Below are 20,091 nucleotides of genomic sequence, written 5' to 3'. Positions count from 1 at the left end.
TTGCTTTCTACTTGACCTTAAAAACATGCTCAAAGGTTCAGCATATTTAGGTAGGGACTTATACTTGGTTTGAAATGAATGGGAAGAGAAAGTATGAACCTTACTTCCTAACTTTACCATTTTTGTAAATCAAACTCAGATGATAGAAAACATCAATAAAAATATTTCTACCTTTGTTTTGAATGACACAGGCCACTGGAGTTGTACATAGTTGTATGAAATTAATTAATAACATATTCAGTTTTATGTCAGACATTTTTTGAGCCTTTACTATATGTCAGGCTCCACTGATATTAGGGCTTTGATGGGAGATAAAACTTACTTCCTGTCCTGACAGTACTTACAATCTAGAGAGGGATGTATGTGAGCAAACAGAAGGCTGCAGGCAGACTAACAATTGCTGAGGAACTCAAGGATGCTCTGAGAGATGAGATGCTATCTCATCCTAGAGGAGATTTGGGGAGGCTATGAAATGCCTCAGGGAATACATAACACCTGAACCAAATCTAGTACGCCCTCTAGTAGGTGAATACAGGTGGAGGAAAAAGACAGGACAACCCAGACAGTGGGTATAACATGGGCAGTGTCATAGGGGAATGAGAGAACACGACACATGTACAATGAGGGCAAATAATTGTTTTTCAAGAACAGGTTAGGTACCAAGGGAAGGATAGGATGTGCAGTTACTAGAGGGTATCCATTAACCACATGGAGTAGAAAATGAACTGATTTTCAGGCTAGAATTCATACATTTATTCAATATTAAAGTTCTAAATGTATTAGGCTTAGAGGATAGAATAGTCATTTTTTACCTCATGGAAATGGCTTACATTAGCATTTTGCCTGTTTCATTTCCTTGCTGTGGGGGTTCTGAACAAGTCACTAACCTAAAGTGGGAGACTCTGAGCTTAATTCCCTCATTGGCAAAATGAAAGAGCTGGATCAAGTTTGCTCTTATTATAAAATAACTCTGCCATGAGCTGTGAGTACATGTTCTCTTAGTTGACATGGGTAGAACGTGGTGTTGGTTCATTTCCCCACCATCTAACTCAGAGTATCCTGGGCTCAAGTATACTGAGTTAATAATTCCGTACTGGGAAGAAAAGTGCTCAAATAACAGTCCCATTAGGCAACAATCTGCTTCTCCCAGAGTAATAAAAGTCACACATTTATGATTTGTATGAAATAAAACTGTGAGCTTTGTTTTTTCTGTGAAAAATCTGTCACTGTGGAAACTGGTTTTTATCATTCAGAGGGTTACTGTAATAATTGTAGACTTTTCGACACTCATTCTCACTCCAACAAACAATGGTATATTTACATCTTAGTTTATGAGCAATTATGACTCAGTTGTGAAAATATTAAGTGTTGAGAGGAGAGAAACATTGCTGGCCCTGGGGAAATATCTCAAGCAAGTAGAATTTGTGCTCATTTCCCCTTCCCTCCCTGATTATGCTTAAGTACCCCTCCTTTCTTTCTTTACCCTTACCTCAACCTGTCTTCTCATTTAGGTTGGTAGCCAATGAATGACTGGTGCTTATCATCCAGTAATTATGAACTTAAGAAAATGATCTCTTGTATTCCTTATAATAATTCATGAAGAATATACCATTATCGTTTTCTTACAGGTGAGGAAACTGAGACTGTGAAATAAGAGAACTTTTCCAGGACCATGTAACTATAAATTCCAGAGCTGGGATTGGAACCCAGGTATGGTTTCTCCCCAGGCTTTGTTCTTATTCATATTCTCTCTCTGTGTGTCTCTCCCTAGAAGAGTAAGATCACCCCCAATGAGTATGCTAGTTGTAGGGATCAATTTTGTTATTGCTCTATCAATACTGATGTCTAAATATGAATCAGTATTGATTTCTAAGTCATGGTCTCATGGAGCATAGCCATCCATACTCCTTTCTCAGCTTCAGTGTTTACCATCCTCACATTATTTGGGGGGAACTAAAACTTTTCTTTCTGCTATAATGTTAGGCATAAACCTTCCAACATAATGCATTTTTGAAGCAATTAAAAATTATTTAAATGGGGTATTTGTTATTTTTATTTTATTTGGTTTTAATGGAGAAAAGTACTTTGCACAAATCTTGAAGACAATTATCTTTCTCTATGGAAGTGACTATAAGCCAGGGGCAAAAAAGAACTTACCAAATAGAAGATAAACAAACAAACAAACAAACAAGCAACAGTGACAAATTGAGGCTCCTCACTGTCATTTCATATGGCCCTTGAGAGAAAAGGAATATATGTGGTCACAGAACACAAAGCAGTCATCCAGGACTCTTTTCATGGCCACACAACTTAACATTCTGGTGAAGGAATCAGAACAGAAATAGAATAACTGGTGGATAAACCACAAAAATAAACTCTCCTCCCTGTCCCTACCCCTAACAAAATGGTATTTAACAAATGAAAGCTGATGAAATAAGCCTAGAAATAAGAAAATTATGTTTTAGCACTCTTAAAAGGAGTTGCTTAGCATTATTTATGTTCAGTCAATTATCCCTCTTACTTTCCTCCTATAAATTGTCCCTCTCCTCTCTTGAAACTGTACATTAACCTAAAATCCATTAACCATAATGGAAAGAAGCAACCGTCTTGTGGGCCTGTTGTAACTTTCAAAGATGTTTTGTAGGATATGGCTACCCATACTAGTTGAAAGGATAGTCTTTGCCAGACCTGTTCATTTGTTTTTATTTTCCTCAACTTGACATTGCTGCTGACCTGCACACCTCGCTCAAGCCCTGAAACCTTGATAATGCCCGTGGGTCCACATAGTATTGCATACACAGCACCAAGGGACCCCAAGATGAATTACATTTCAGAGTGAAGAGTTCAGCAGCATAGACTGAGTAGTAGAAGTGATCTGAGAGTTTTCTGCCTGCCCCTATGTAGGTTTTTTTCACTCTGGCTTGAGGGGCTATCAGAAGATTCCCATCCTTCTTGTCCATCATTGTAGCTCATCTTCTGTATGTATTTCTCTTCAACCCCAGCCCTGATTCTACAGGCTTCCAGTCTCATATTGTCAACTCATTATGTCTCTTCACAATTTCAAATATATCATGGACAAAGCAAGTCCTTCACTTTCCCCATTGCACTGGCTGGCCTCTCAGAAACTCTCCCATGTCTGTTAAAAAAAAAAAAAAAAGTAATGTTTGATTCCTCCCTGAAATTCTTCTCCCTCTCTCTTGTCTCATTAACACAATTGGAATTTTATCACCCCCAAAACCAAAAGACAAAGACAAACCTGTTGTTTCTTCCTCTACTCTATATCAGGTCCTAGTTTTGTTGTTGTTGTTGTTGTTGTTATTGTTGTTTTTCCTGCCACTGATGTTCTCTCATCCTTTATACCCAAGAAATTATGATCATGTCCTAGCTAATATCACTGTCTCTAGTCTTTTTCCTTCCAGTCCTTTCTGCATGTCATATAGTTACAGTGTTCTCAAGATGGTATTTTCCTTGAGTTTGTCCTCTATTTGGAAGCCTGAGCTAGGATCCAGGCTCTGCTGAATCAGCTTTAAATATCTGCTACTTTTTAAATTGTTATAGAACCTACTGTAGATCTATCAAACCTCATTTCTTGCTGTTCCCTTAAACACATTCCTACATCAGACAATTCTCATTCATCTCACCAACACAGAGTTTATTTCTAACTTTCATATCTCTCCTCACTTAAAAGGTTTTTAAAAATACTTCTTGTTTATGTTGATCCTACTCACTAAAATATAAATCTCAGCTCATATCCTTTTTCATGAAGTTTTCTCTGATCATTCCAGCCTGTAACCTTAATTGATGATTTGCTTCTTTGAATTTCTGTTGGTCTCTACTGATTGAATGTTATCTTGTATTTTTCTTGAATACTTTCATGACATTTAGTCTCATCTTTCCAATTAGAGTATAAACTCATTGTGGATCATAGAGTACTCTAAATTTTCTTTCAGATTAACAGAGAGGCTAATTTTTTTTATGTCCATCCCTCATTCTCTGATAAGAGATAAAGTTTTCTGCCATTTATATTTAAATAGCACTTTAAACTCTGTGACATATTTTCACATACATTATCATTGAATCAGAAAACCTTACCAGAATTTAAATAATTTGTATTTTCAGAGAAAGTAGCTGCCAACCATCTTCTGTAGAGTTGCAAGGACACCCTGGAAAAAACCTTGGTACCTATTTGGGTAAGCAAATACCTGCCAGATATAATGACAACAAGTTGTAAGAGCTTCTGTTTTATTCATCAAACCTCTGTCAGGATGAGGAACTGTTAAGTGGAAGTGGAAAGCCTGCTGGAGGAGCCCACAGAGTTTTGAGTGAGAAGGAACTAATTTTCCCCCTGAGATTCAGAATTATGGAGATCTGCTTGTTTTAGCATGGTCCTGCCCAACCTCAGTGGCAAGAGAGGGCAACATGAGCCTTTAAGTAAAGTTAACACAAGTTCAGAGGAAGAGTGAATGTTGTATTTTGTCTGAGAGAGCAAATGCTAGAATCAACTTTCATTCAACTCTTCTTTGGGATGATCTCTGATGAGGAACAAAAGACCCAAAAGATCTGAAAATTAAGGCTATCACACACCTGGAGGTCAAGCCTACACAGAGGCTCAGCATAATCTGTGAAGGAGCCCTGCAGCCAGCTATGGGCAGCATAAAGGGACTTTAGATCCCGTCACATTTTGGGGTACAACCATTAGAAACTACTTTGCCCCAGACCAACACTCCCCAGGTTTCACTCAGGACTCACACCTGATATAGTATATCCTATATAAGTGTCTTTGCAACTGCTTTGATCCTAAGAGCCCCAGCCTTCTTTAATGATTATTACACTGGGGAGTCAACCTTCCCCCTCTCAAAGAATGGAATGGAATGGAAAGGAATAAGGGAATGGAAGGGAAGGAAGAAAAGGAGAAAGAGAAGGGAAGGAAAGGAAAATTTGTCTTAGCTACTATCCTTTGGCCATGACCAGCCAAATTAAACCCAGCTTCTACTCAGTAGCTCTTCATGAGAGTAAGTACTCTTCTGTCCTCCATACTATTAAGCACAAGAGGTTCCTTGAAATTAAAATGTAGAGACAGTTGAAAGCTTGAAGAAATATAGACCAAACCTCCCTCTTTTGATAAGTGAGACTTCAAGTATAATTGTTTTTTGGGATTTGACCGAGTCATATTCTGCATTCTACATGCATGCAGAATATATAGAGGGTTCCATATCATTTTGATCTTCACAATAAATTTGTAAATCAGGAAGGCCAAATATTACTTTCCCCATTTGAAATGTCAGCTCTTCAGGGCTGATGGTCAAGAAAGGCTTATTGATTGTATAATCTAAAATGTCCAGTTTCTTTCTTGACCTGGTGTGGTAGGCAGAGTAATGTCCCCTCCTCCCCAACAGTCCACTTCTTAATCCCTAGAACCTGTGAATATGGTTTTATTTTACATGCAAAGGGATTTTGCTAATGTGAAGTACCTGGAGATGGGGAGGTTATCCTGAATTATCTGGTTGGACTCTATAATCACAAAGATCCTCATAAGTGGAAGGTCAGAGTCAGGAGATTTCAATCACAGAAGCAGATTGGGAGCAGAAGAGGGGGAGGGAGAGAGAGAAAGAGAGGAATCTGAAGATGCTGTGTGGCTGCTGACTTTGAAATAGAGGGAAGGGGCAGGAACCAAGGAACGCAGGTGGCATCTAGAAATGGAAAAAAGTCAAGGAAATAGATTCTCTACTTGAGTGTCCAGAAGGAAGACAGTCCTGTCAACACCCTTATTTTAGGACTTCAGATCTCCAGAACTGTAAGATCATACATTTATGTTGTTTTAAGCCAGTAGATTTGTGGTAATTTGCTACTGCAGCAATAGAAATCTAATAGACCTGGCTAAGGCACAATTAGTGACAAATCTTTAGCAACAAAGCAGATGATGTAATCTATTTTACCCCTTATCTAATTCTGGTTGTAAAGCAAAGTTAGTAAAATAATTAATTGGAAGGAAATTCCTTTGGTGCTTATTTACCGATAGGATCATTCTGTATTTCTGATCTCCTGGGTATCACCAGCTTCTCTCCTTGCAGACGCATTCAGCTACTGCAGCCCAACTCTGAGTGTACCTCTGTGTGCACCTTTCTGCCCATTTCACACTCGAGCATGAGAGTAGAACTGTGGGTAAGGCCAGTGTATATTCTAAAGGATGAGTGAAAACTTTTGCATTCTTAAAGCTTTTACAAGCTATTTTCAAGGTCCACTCATACCATGTCACAATTCTTCACAATTATTAAAAATGAGAATTTGCTTTTGTGACATTTGGAGAACTATGCTCAGAAGCTTCTACATACTTTTCAGTTTCTTGGGGTTTAAGTTCAAAATTTTCAAGTTGTTTGTTGAACTTCACTGGAGAGAAATGACCTTCACATTAATTTTTTTATTCTATTATGTATGTTAGTGACCATACAGTATATCATTAGTTTTTGATGTAGTGTTCTATATATATATGTGTGTGTGTGTGTGTGTGTGTGTATACATACATATATATATTTTTAACTATGAGTCTATTTCATTGTTAGTAATGTTCTAGGAAAACTCAAGCTATTCTGGCTGTTTTCCTCATTATTTGTGTTGTGGTTTTTCCAAGAGTTTCAAGCTAAGTCAATCCAGATATAAGTAATAAACTTTCATAACTTGGTGACGTTTCCAAAATCTCTAGCATTTAAAATGTTTTTTTCTCTAGAAAGAAAGCAGTCAGACATTGCCATAATTCCCTAACTTGTTATATTCAGCTTTACTGAGTAATGAGTTTGAAATGTTATGGGTATAGCCTCTTGCTCCTCATAATCACTAATAATCATTGAGCACTTACTGTGCATTTGTATCTGTATACTGTATACTGTTCTGAACTAAGTATTTTACATTTAGTGGCATGTGTGATTCTAAAAACATCTCTGTTGGTGTGTTGATTTTATTAATAGCTACAATTTTCCATACATCCCTTGTCTTAGTCCATTCAGGCCACTATAACTGAATACCACTGAGTGGGTGGCTTATAAACAACAGAAATTTATTTCTCACAGTTCTGGAGGCTGGGAACCCCACCTCAAGGCTCTGGCAGGCATGGTCATGTTCTCTGCAGAGAGCCCTCTTTTTGGTTCATAGCTGGTACCTTCTTGCTGTGTCCTCCTGTGGTAGAAGAGGTGAGGGAACTCTCTGGACCCTCTTTTATAAAGCACCAATCCCTTTCATGAGGGTTGCACCCTCATGACTTAAGCACCTCCCAAAGGCTCTTGTTTCTAATACCATTATCTTTGGGAGTTAGGATTTCAACATATAAATTTTGGGGAGACTCATTCAGATCATAGCATCCCTGAATCCATACACTTTAATAATTTCTTTCAATGCTGATTCAGGGCCTGGCCATGTGACTCAGTCTGGTCAATGGAACATTGACAAACCTGATGCAAGTAAAGACTTGAAAAAGTATTGGCACATTTCCCTTCTTTCTCTTGGACCTCTGCTACCACAGTGAACTATCTACACTAACTTTCGGGAGAGACAGGATTATATTGAAGAAGAGCTAAGATAGACATTCTATTTTTATTATTATGTTATGTTAGTCACCATAAGATAGACATTCTAAACTATGCAGCCCCAACTACCCTTCCAGATGATTGCAGAAGCCCAAGTGAGTCCAGCTGAGGTCAGCCCAGCTTGGCCCAGATTGTGTATGTGCTGATTAGTTTAAACTAATTAGTTTTGAGTTGGTTGGGTACTTAGCAATAGCTAACTGTTATATGTAGAAACTAGTATTATTATGCTATGTATTACTAAACTGAATTTTAGAGAGATTAAATAACTTGTTCAAGATGACTCTAAAGCCTGTGAACTTAACCATATGCGTTTAAACCACAATTTGCTAGTTCCTACTAATAGACTAGTTCCTACACACACACACACACACACACACACACACACACACACACAGTTTTTCCATTCTTAAAGGGTAGAAATGGGCATAATGAGATAGAGGTAATGTAATGGAGCATTAAGTAATCATCACTGATCTGTTAATTTTGTATAGATGTCACTATTGACATTCTGGGCAGAATAATTTTCCTATTGTATAGGACACTTCTTGGACTGCAGCACGTTTATTGACCTTGCCTCTGTAATGTTCCTAATGCACCCCAACCCCAGTCATAATGACCATTAAAAATGTCCTCATAGTAATTTTGACTGTTAGTCTTAGCATCAATCCACTGCTTCCAATTTCTAAACCTCCCTGAATGGGGATAGGGCTCAGGAAAGATATCACTTCTAGTTGAGATCCACTGTTGTAATTTTTAAAATATTAGATTTAATACAAAATACTTGTAGTTTTTTTGTGTATATGCCAAATAAAATTAGTTTAACTTAATTGTTTGAGCCCAAGAAATTATTATAAGGCAAATATCCTTTACATCACCACTCAGGTAAAGAAGTACTTTATCAGTTAATCTCAGATATCCCTCCTAAGTTCCTTGTCTCTATTGCAACTCCTTCCATCCCCTCAAAAGTAACTACTATCCTAGATTTTATAATAACCACTTCTTAAATTTTTATTTCTTTGTAGTTTTATCACCCAAATGTGTATCCCTCGTCAGTATAGTTTTATTTTGACTATACTTTAAAAAAATACATGCCTTGTCAGCCTCTTTTAATCTGAAGGTAACCCCTCCATCATTTTCTTTTATTTATAATTTATTTGTTGAGGAATATTATATATTTAGTTATTTTGGGCCTATGACAATAAATATGTGGGAACACATTTTTTGTTTGGGAAAAAATGGCAATATCATTTATATAATTAACGTATGCCTAATGTATACACAGTCTGTCACTACAGTGCATTGATTCAGAGAAATATTGTCATTTTGGCATAGTTGTGTCTTAAGATAATGACACCACTGCCTTTCTGTAAGTAACAGCATCACCAAGGAACACATCATGTTAAACAGTGAAGTTAATAATTACTTCTCAAGCAACAGACCTTGATTGCTTCCAGGGAAGCTATTAACTGCAACTCTATTCCACCCATACCTGTTCAAGAATAATATCATCACTTTAGCCATTTATTTAGTGCTTTTTTCAGTCAGCAATGATATAGAAAAAGCTTTTGCTTCAAACCTTTCTCTGTTCAGTTGCTGTTTCATGGCTTTCTCCTCCCAAATTAGGAAAAAAATCAAAGCATATTCATTACATAGGATCTTGATGCTACAGATTGGGCTGCTTTTTTCTTAATTCTGTCCTTCAAGTTGGAAAATTTTAGAATAATGGCTTATAGTCCATTGGGAAGGTAAGAAGCTACTTATCCTTTGGCAAGTAAGTTGATTGCCTGGAAATCTGAGTTCTATTCAAAACCAACAAAATTTGCTTTTTGATTATAATAACAATACATAATTATAGAAGACTTTGGGAGAAAGCAGAAGAGTATGAAGAAAATTAATAAAAATTAGAGGATGATACCTTATTGATAGAATCCATTTTCCTCATTTTAATCTGAAGACCATATGTTTAGCTGTCATTTTCAGGGACAGCACAACAGGGCCATTGCCCAAATGCTGTTTTGTTAGTTCTGCACCAATCCTGACAGTGCTTCTGGATTGGTGTGTTTTTCTCTCTCCTGTCATGTATTTCACTGTCACTGTACTCAAGATTAACAACTGTGAGGGCTCACCTATCATGTGAACTCATCCACAGTTTGGTTTTGTCTATAATCCTGTATGGGACTCTCCTATCTTTCTCTATACATCCCTTCCTAGGATCTTTGGACTACATGAGCATTCCTCCAAAGTGAGTTGACTTGTGTGACAGGTAGCTCCCATTCCAGTCTGGATGGTCAATTTGGATGTAAAATAACACTAAATTCACTAATTTGTAGTTCAGGCCAGTAATATTCCTCGCTAGCTCATCTGGTGCTGAGCCACTCTGGAAAATAGTATGGAGGTTCCTCAGAAAGTTGAAAATAGAGCTACCCTATGACCCAGCAATTGCACTACTGGGTATTTATCCCAAATATACAAATGTAGAGATCTGAAGGGGCACGTGCACCACAATGTCTATAGCGGCAATGTCCACAATAGAAAAACTATGGAAAAAGCCTAGATGTCCATCAGCAGATGAGTGGATAAAGAAGATGTGGTGGGGGCGCCTGGGTGGCTCAGTGGGTTAAAGCCTCTGCCTTCAGCTCAGGTCATGATCTCAGGGTCCTGGGATCGAGCCCCGAGTTGGGCTCTCTGCTCATCAGGGAGCCTGCTTCCCTTCCTCTCTATCTGCCTGCCTCTGCATATTTGTGATTTCTGTCAAATGAATAAATAAAATCTTAAAAAAAAAGATGGGTGTATATATACAATGGAATATTATGCAGCAACCAAAATTAAATCTTGCTATTTACAACAACATGGATGGAACTAGAAGGTAATAGACAAAGTGAAATAAGTCAATCAGAGAAACACAATTATCATATGATCTCTCTGGTACATGGGATTTGAGAAACAAGGCAGAGGATCACAGGGAAGAGATGAAAAAATGAAACAGGATGAAACCAAAGAGAGAGAGACCAACCATAAGAGACTCTGAATCTCAGGAAACAAACTGAGGGTTGCTGGAGGTGGGGGGTGGGAGGGATGGGATTGCTGGGTGGTAGACAATAGGATGGATATGTGCTATGGTGTGCACTGTGACTTGTGTAAGACTGATGAATCACAGACCTGTACCCCTGAAGCAAAAAATACATTATATGTTAATTAAAAATATAATATTCCTTGCTAGCTCTCACCAAAGCCTTTTTTATCTATAGTTGGGAAAGTTCTGATCATTAAGAGATTTCATAAACTTCACTCCATCTTTATTTTCCATGTGATCTCTTAGCATCTTAGGTCTCGGAGAATTTAACTGCTCCTAGGAAATACTGTTAATTAAATGATAATTAGTAATCAATAACTTGTACTTGGCACTGTGCCTAGCACAGTGAAAACTTAAACTCAGTAACTGGTACTTGACACTGTGCCTGGCACAATGAAAACTTAAATTCAGTGAATGTTAGCAAATACAATGAATAGTAGTAGAATTTTTAAGTGGGAGGATCCATGTATCATCCAAATGAATATGTTCAAATATATAGTTAGAAATACATTAACATATTTAAGAAAATATGAAAGTATTTAATCAGCTATATGATGTATTACCTATCATTCTTTAATAAGCTTCAATAATCCTGGAGAAATATTGCCAAAGCTAGAAAACTTCAATGGTCTGTATACTTTCAACTTTACTCAGAAGACAAATATGACTTTACCTGCTCATTTTTCAATAATTCATGGGGCCCAATAGATTTGTTTTAGATTTAGAATTAATTGGTTTATAGTTAATTTAATTTGGCTACTGAGTTGTATGTTCTTTGAGAGCCAAGAACGCTCTCATTACTCATCCGTCTAGCTCCCAAATCTCCTAGCAGAAGACCTATTAGTAGATAGATTTTCTAATAAATATTTAGTGAGTGAATGAACCCATGGATTTAGTTAGAGTAAGACTGTAGGTTAAATCTACTTTGTTTCCCTAAGTTTAAGTACAAAAGTTATTGAATTAATTTCAATTATTATCGCAAATTCATGGCCCTACCCTGAATAATAATCTGGTAGAGCTAGAACAATAATCCTGAAAACAAAACATCTCCATACTCCTTCATTTATTAATATTCTCAGCACAAATTTATGAGCACTAACTATGTTCCAGGTACTGTATGAGGCGATAGGAATAGCAGTGTGAAAGACTGATATAGTTACTGCTCTTATGGAACTTAACAGTCCAGTGGAGGAGACAAATAAATGGTCAATTTCAAGACTATCCAGTCAATGTTATGATAGAGCCTCTCATCTAGATAGAAACTATACATAGCCTAAACCAGTGGTTCTCAAATTTAGCAGGCATCAGAATCATTCAAAGGTTCAGATTGTGGGGCTCATCCCCAGAGCTTCAGATTCAGTGTATCTGGGATGGGGCCCAAGAATTTTCATTTCAAGTTCCCAGGTGATGCTAATGCTGCTGGTCTAGGAATCACTTGGAGAACCGTGGGTTTAGAATAAAGAAGCCACCGGGTAGGATGAGATAAACTTGGTTACCTCATTATTTCCCTTCACGAGGGAAGATAATCCATTGAAATATTAGTTTGTATAGATACATTTCTTCCTGCCTGCCTTTTAAAGGAGAGAGCTTGATTTTAGCAATTTCTTGCCACATGTAAATTTTGCAGACTATAAGGGAGAAATTCTTTGAACTCAAGGCTTTTTAAAAAAACACCTATACTCAATTTTAAAGGTTTATGCCAGGTGTCCTTGAGAGAAAGGAAGGGATAGAGTTTCCTTTGAGATACAGAAGAAAGGAAATATTTTGGGTAGGCTGGAGAGAAATCTGAGGTCTATGATCAGGGGTCTGGGATCAGAGGGAAAGCTTCCACATTTTATAATCATGTCCTAGAGACACGGCAAAATCTCTAAAATTGGACCATCAAGAGAGAATGATCCTGGTATGGGGCCTCCTAGACTTGCCCGTGATTGGCATACCCTGCACAAGGGGCACAGAAGCAGTCAAGCCATCAGACTTAGGGGAAGCTATGAAATGGACATAGAGAGATGCTGAGTGATGACTAAGGAATGCCTCCTGCCCCACCCCCAATAATGTGGTGCTATGTAAGTCTTTGGGCCTCTTACAATACTGGAGGAGGAAAGCAACAGAATCAACAGAATGGATTTCTTGCCAGCTGAACACAAAGGAAACGTCACAAAGATTCAGATAAATATAATGAACAATGAATAAACATTATTTCTTACACATTTGAGCTTGTGAATTCAGATTATACTTGCCTCTCTTGTATAAAATGGCAATTGCACAATTATTTGAAAAGAAATTGTGAAATCGGGAGATCACCACTTGATACACATTTTCCGTGAGTTTTTTGGGGAAAAGCTAATAAAAAACTTCATACTTAACATGTGCTCAAGAAATATTTGTTGAACTAAAATGACTCTATTAGAGTATTTCTAAATCATCCAAGTGTGTCAATGCTAAATGTGCAGTTTAAGACGAGGGACACAGTATATTCTAAGAGAGTCAATGTAGTGTTATGGTTAAGGAGTAAGTTCAGGGATCACCTGTTTAGATTCAAGTATTTGATAATTATATGACCTTGGACAAGTTAGCTAAATATTCTACACCATGTTCCACATTTGAAAAGTGAGTATAATAATAAACCCTTCAGGCCTATTGTGAAGATTAAATTAACTAAATCTTTGGATTTTAAAATGTAAGAATTCAACATTAATGACAATTAGTTGGCTATATCCAGTTTGCATGGCTGGGTATTTCAGGAATGAGTTTCAAATAAACATGAACGTGCCTTTTAGGATACATTATTTTGAGGGGCTTGAATTAAGAAATTTTCAAAGAGCCTGGAATTTGTTGTTATTGTTGTTAAACTGTAATCTGTTTTAAGGCATAATTAACTGAGATTCTGTAAAATATTCAGTGCATTAACAGTGACAGTTTTAACATTAGACTAGAAACACTCAAGATATTTAAATGTCAACTAACTTGTCTTTGAACTTCAGTGTGGTTTCTATTCATTTTTGTGCTTCGTAACTCAGTTTATAAAAATATACATTACCTGAACTAAAAAAAATATGTATATATGAATATATATATATATATATATATATATATATATATGAGTTGAACTCAGGGCTTCAACTTCCTTTCTCTCAAGGACACCTGGCATTAACCTTTAAAATTGAGTGTAGGTGTTATTTAAAAAGTCCTAAGTTCAAACTCATATATGTATTTATGACACCCACACATATTCCAAGTATGGTCCTTGGAATAACAAAGGGATGAGTTCATCTTGGTTATTTCATCATATTAAACATCTGTACATTTCATTTTAGCTTGTATTATAGCTGGCTTTCTCAGTTACAGACTTACAGAATATCCTTTCCCCATAAGCTTTGTTTCTTGTAACTCACCATCTCCTATTTGATTCCTTAATTCCACTGGCTATTTGGAGCAGGCTGCTTACTCATGTTGTGTCTGCAGCTCTGGAATCTTAGCCCTTGAGTCATGTAATCTCGGAAATCTTTGCTTTCTGCCTTATGTATTCACAGCAATCAGGCAGCCCCTTAAGGCCTTCTTGGAAATATCCCAAAACACTTCATTTTTTATTTTGTTTCCAGTTTGAGGGGATTCCAGTTAAGTTAGTCTTGGATTCCTAATTTTGACTGGCCACCCAATTGAAGACAGTTTCAGAGACCTCTAGTTTGGCAAATTAGCGTCCTTGGTGGAAATCTGTGAGTTTCCTACATGTCACAAAATTGATTTGTGATGTCAGGGTTCCAAAATCATTAATTTTTATTATAGGAAAACTTTCTGCAACCAATATTATGAGTAATTCCTCTCCTTCTTATTTAGTTTATCAATGAAAGATTGGATTCCAAAGTAGAAAAAAATAAGGATTAAAGGTTTATTGACTATAAATATATTTTAGTGAAACATTAATAACTAAAGGATGGAATTTATAGCATATTTATTAATGATTCATTCAATAAATTATAAACCTACTACATGCAGGTTGCCAGGTTATATTACTAAGTCGCTGGGAAAGCAAGAGTAAATCTGACCCATTTTCTGCTCACAAGAAGCTTATAGTCTAAGTTGAAAGGCAGAAAAATAAATAGCTAATTTCAGTGCAGTTAAGTGCTATGTCAGGGTTAAGTACTGAGTATGACAGCAAAATGAGGGGGCCTCTTGGAGGAGGTTTTATTTAAGTTATGATAAGAAGGAGAAAAATAATTTAGCGAGGAAGAGAGGAATGCATTTTGAACATTCTATGCAGAGAAAACAATTATACAAGGAGTAGGATTATTCCAACCAGTGATGGACTTGTCTTAGAAGTTCTCTCTCACATACAGTTCTAGTTATAATAGATTGTAAAAATGGCCACAGATTCTTTCCTTTTTTGTATCCAAACCCTTATAGTGTGATGCTACAGACCCTCCCTTAAAGAGGTGGCATAAATTTCTCTACATTTTAAATCTGAGTAGGGCATAATACTTGCTCTGGCTAAAGGGACCTAAACAAATGTGATGCTAGCAGAGACTTGACTGCTTGTACATTGGAGCCTGACTTCTTCCTGAGCTAGAGCCCCGAGACCACCATATCTTATAAGTCTGAGTTAGCCTATTGGGAGAAAGAGAGATCACAGGGAGGAGAACAGAGGCATCCTGACTGACAGGCTGCCAACTGCCAGATATGTAAGTGAAGCCATCTGTAGGAAGCAAAATAAGCTTAGTTCCCCTAAAATATCCACATCCTAATCTCAGAACCTATGAATGTGTTATCTTACATGGCAAAAGAGACTTTGAAGACGTGATGAAGTTAAGCATTTTGAAATGAAGAGATTATTCTGAATTATCTGGGTGGACTCATTGTAATCACAAGGGTCCTTAGAAGGGGAAGGCAGGAGGGTCAGACTTAGGGAATGAGATGTGAGAATGGAAGCAAGGGTAGAAGTCACAGAAAGATCTGAAGATGATTTAATGGGACACGGAATGCCTCTAGAATCTGGAAAAGGCAAAGAAATGTATTCTCCTCTGGAGCCTCCAGAAGGAATGTAGTTGTACTGATACCTTCCTTGCTTTTAGCCTACTCAAGACTTCTGATCTTCAGAAATGTAAGATAATAAACTTGTGTTGTTTAAATAAGTTTTTTGCTGATATGTTACAGCAGTAATAGGAAACTAAGACAAAATGCTAGATTGTCTAGTTGCCAGCCAACCTGCTAGCAGACCAAAGCTGCATGGAAGAGCCCAGCAGAGATCAGTCAAGCTGGTACACACCAGAAGAACCATCCAGACTACTCACGGGATCATGAAAGAATAGGCAGTTGTTTTAAGTCACCAAGTTTTTGAGTGATTTCTTACATAAGAAGTGATAGCAGATATATTGACCTATAAGTTTAAAATTTTAAAAAATGGGTTGTCTGAGTGGCTCAGTCAGTTAGGTGTCTGCCTTTGGCTCAGGTCATGATCCCAGGGTCCTAAGATCAAGGCCCACATCAGGCTCCCTGTTTGGCAGAGAGCCTGGTTCTCCCTCTTCCTCTGCTGCTCCCCCCTGCCTGTGCTCTCTCTCTCTCTCTCTGTCAAATAAATAAAATCTTTAAAAGATAAATAAAAATTTTAAAAATATAAAAATTATAAAAAACAAGTGTGATTACATTAAGTTACTTAAAAATAGTTATTTCCTTAACTCTCTTATGGATTTACTTGGGCAGCTCTGTAAGGCAAAAATCACCATACCTGCCTCTGAGTCCCCAGTCTGCCTAACCTTCCTAAGTTTGGTTGTTCACCTCTTCTTTGGATTTCTAATTTTCTTCAGTCTCCTTCCAATATGGTTCCGTTTTATACTTAAACTAGCCAGGGCTGGTTACTGTTACTGCTTGACTGTGAGCTCTGTAAATGCAATTTGAGAATTCTTTCTCATTAACAACATATTACAAGTTTGTTAGATATCCTCATGTTTGGGAAGCATGAGAACGACTTTTACTCATCTCTAGATTTATCTTTCAAATTTTTGGCATTTTGTGGGTACTTAAAAGAAAGCTGTATTGAGTATTATTTCATTGAAACAAGTCAGTATGAACCTAAAGATGCTTACAGAGAGCCTTCTTGCCATTACTTGTCTCACTCTCTACTCAGCTCAGACCAAGTCATCTCTGTGGAATGCCATGAGAAGACATTTTATCCTTTGTTAAGGGACTTGACTGACCACAATTATATTATTATGCCTATGTGTGTTGAAAAATTCCAAGGAAAGTTAGAAAGAATCACATGGGATTTTGGCTTGAATCAAATGAAACCAGTTTGGAATGAAAAAGCAAAGATACTTTGTCTGAGCAATGAAAGAAATTTCACAACTATTAAAACTATCAGTTTTATTGCAAACTTTTTCCTTCCTTAAATGTCCTATAAATTATACTTACAGTGGTGTACTTTAAAACATATGAATAAGGATCTTGGTGTCACAAACTGTAACTTCTGTTACATGGTATCTAGCTTCTTCCAGTACTGTATTATATCAATTTCCTATATTATATGTAAATATTCCTTGCCACTCCTATTATACATTCTTCTTGCTCAGTTTGGGTTCTTTGGTCATCAACTCTATGATACAGTTACTAGAATCATTAATTTTCTGCCTCCTCTTTCTCTGCCCCCACCAATCATTCCCTAACTCTTAATGAATTCAAGACCTACCTTCCCTGCTTTACCACATAGGCTACTGAACACTGTGGAAATAAAATTGTATAACCACAAACTGGAACGACTACAAATTGAGTATTTTCAAGTCTAGCTGGACTGTCAGTGCCACTTGGCAACCCTTTTACTTGATGCAGATTTGTAGCCTGAACTCTTTCTCTTTTAGTACGTAACTGCCTCAGTCTTGAGAGAGGAAATAGAAGCTATCAGATGCTAATAATTTCCCTTCCCTGCATTATAAAATTGCCCAAAGTAGCATCCATCCTTCTTTTTTTGTACTAAAGGAAAATAAGTTGATATTTATCAGCTAGCTGCTGTATACTCAGCCAAACCTCTTCCCTGAACTCCAGACTCATACTTCCTATTGTCTACTAAACATCTCTATAGGCTTCTCAAATATAACATGTTCAGAGCAAAACTCCTAATCTTTCTTGCCAAATTCTGCTTTTCCATTATAGTACCCGTGCCAGTTAATGGTGACCATCCTTCTAATTGTTAAGATCCCAAATTTTGGAGTTATCTTTGACAACGAAGTTACTGTAATCTTTTTTTTTTTAGATTATTACGATAATCCCCTAATTTTTCCTCTTTCATCTGCCTTTCGGGCCTCACAGACTATTCTCAACACAGCAACTGAAGTTGTTACACTAAAAGTGTAAATCAGATCACAGTCTCTGCTCCAAACTCTCCATTATCTTCCCATTTCATCTCAAGAGAAAGCCCAAGTCTGCAGAGTGGCCCATAAAGCTCCATACCAGGAGGCTCACTATTGCATCTCTGACCTTATGACTGACTACTCCTTACTCATCTACCTCCTTGTTCTACCTTGAATATGATAGACTTGTTTTGGCGTTACATTTTTTTATTTGTTGTTCTCTGCCTGCAGCAGAATTCCCCAAGTTATTTGCCTGCCTTCCCTTTTACTTAGTTCAGGTTGTTGATGAAATACTTTTTTCCTCCATGACCTTTTTCTGATCTCTTTATTTAAAATTGTCCCCACCAACCTAATCCCGCTGACCACTCAAGCTCCCTCTCCTGTCTTGCTTTTCTTCATATTTCTTACTATGATAGAACATTTTGTATATTCACTTCTTTTGTACACTGTCTCTTCCCACCAGAATGTAAGCATAAAAAAAGGAACTTTTGTTTGTTTACTGCTGTATTTCACAGTGCTTATGACATTGCTTGGCACATAGTAGAAGCTTAATAAGTATTTGCTGAATGAATAAATGTTTTTTTTTTTCCTTGCTAAGGAACTTCTTTGTTTATGCACTGCATCCAAGTTCTACTGTCTCTTTTAGGAATTCATTCATCAACTATTCTCAAATTTTTCTGCATTTTTCTTCTCTCTGATCTATATCAATAAATCAATAAATATATACTATATATATGTATATATTTTTTTAGTTAAATATCACTAATAATTTTAAGAGATTTTATTTGTTTGTTTTTTGTTTATTTATTTGAGAGAGACAACGTGAGAGCATGCATGAGAATGTGAGCAAGAGGAGGAGCAGAGGGAGAGGGAAGGGAAAGAATCCTAAGCAGACTCCATGCTGACCTCGGAGCCTGAGGTGGGTCCTGTCTCTTGATCCTGAGATCATGACCTGAGCCAAAACCAAAAGTGGATGCCTAGCCCACTGAGCCACCCAGGTGCCCCAGATATCACTAATATTTAAAAAAAAAAAAAAATCTTCCTGAGTGCTTAGGTCATGATCCCAGTGTCCTGGGATAGAACCCCACATCAGCCTCCCTGCTTAATGGACAGTCTGCTTCTCCCTCTGCCTGCCACTCCCCCTGCTTGTGTTCTCTCACTGACAAATAAATAAATTTTTTAAAAAAGAAAAATAATCTTCTCCATGGTAATGGGCTCAGGCTGAGATTTTATGAAAATTATAATAAGGAAACACAAAATGAAATAAACACATTGTAAGAAAGATAGGATAGGATGGAGAGAAAAAGTGAATTAAAAAAAAATTGTCTGAAAATTGGAAAGAGAATGGGAGCAAGTTAAAAGATGAATTAGAATCTGAGGGCAGCTGTTAGCCCCGAAAACATGGAGGAAGGATCTTCAGAGTGTGTGTGTGTTGGGGGTGCGGGGGGCACTGTCAGCTAATCTTCCTGTTGATGCCGAGAGAGTATTTGGACCCCAAAGTCCAAAAGGGAATAAAGGCAGAATGAGAAATGAAGCTAGGAGGGGATTTTTTTTTTGCCTGTGTTTATGGAAAGTTGTACCATTCTGTTCACCCATTTCCTCTCCCCATTGTTATATGAAGAGCTATTTATTACAGAGCTAGTCAGTAGGTCAGGACATAATTTACTTTTGAATTCTTTAGATCATGCGCATCTAGTACTCTGACTTAGATCTTAAAAAAAGATACAAAAAAGATTAAAGGTAGCAGAGGAAAAAGCAGGCTAGAGTACTACTTTAGAGCACAGACCCAGGCACCAGACTGCCTGGGGTTTGAATCCCAGGTGTGCTACTTACTAGCTGGACCACCTGGGGTAATTTACTTAGTTTTCCTATTTGTAAATGGACATAAATAGAAATGTTTTGCTTATAAGGTTACTGTGAGGAGGAAATGAGTTAAAATACATAATGTCCTTTAGCAGGTGTCTGGTACATGGGATATATAATTATGTGCCTGACAAGGAAAAGGGAAAAAAAAAAAAACTGCCATGAACCAACTGAATCTGTTTTCTTCCCTACAACTTGACCCATGTCTAGTTTCACTAATAATTCTGGTTTTGGCAGTCTTTTG

The sequence above is a fragment of the Lontra canadensis genome, unplaced genomic scaffold, assembly GCF_010015895.1.
Source record: "Lontra canadensis isolate GAN:19392208 unplaced genomic scaffold, GSC_riverotter_1.0 scaffold15, whole genome shotgun sequence".
NCBI lineage: Eukaryota > Metazoa > Chordata > Mammalia > Carnivora > Mustelidae > Lontra > Lontra canadensis.
This window is presented reverse-complemented; position numbering follows the sequence as displayed.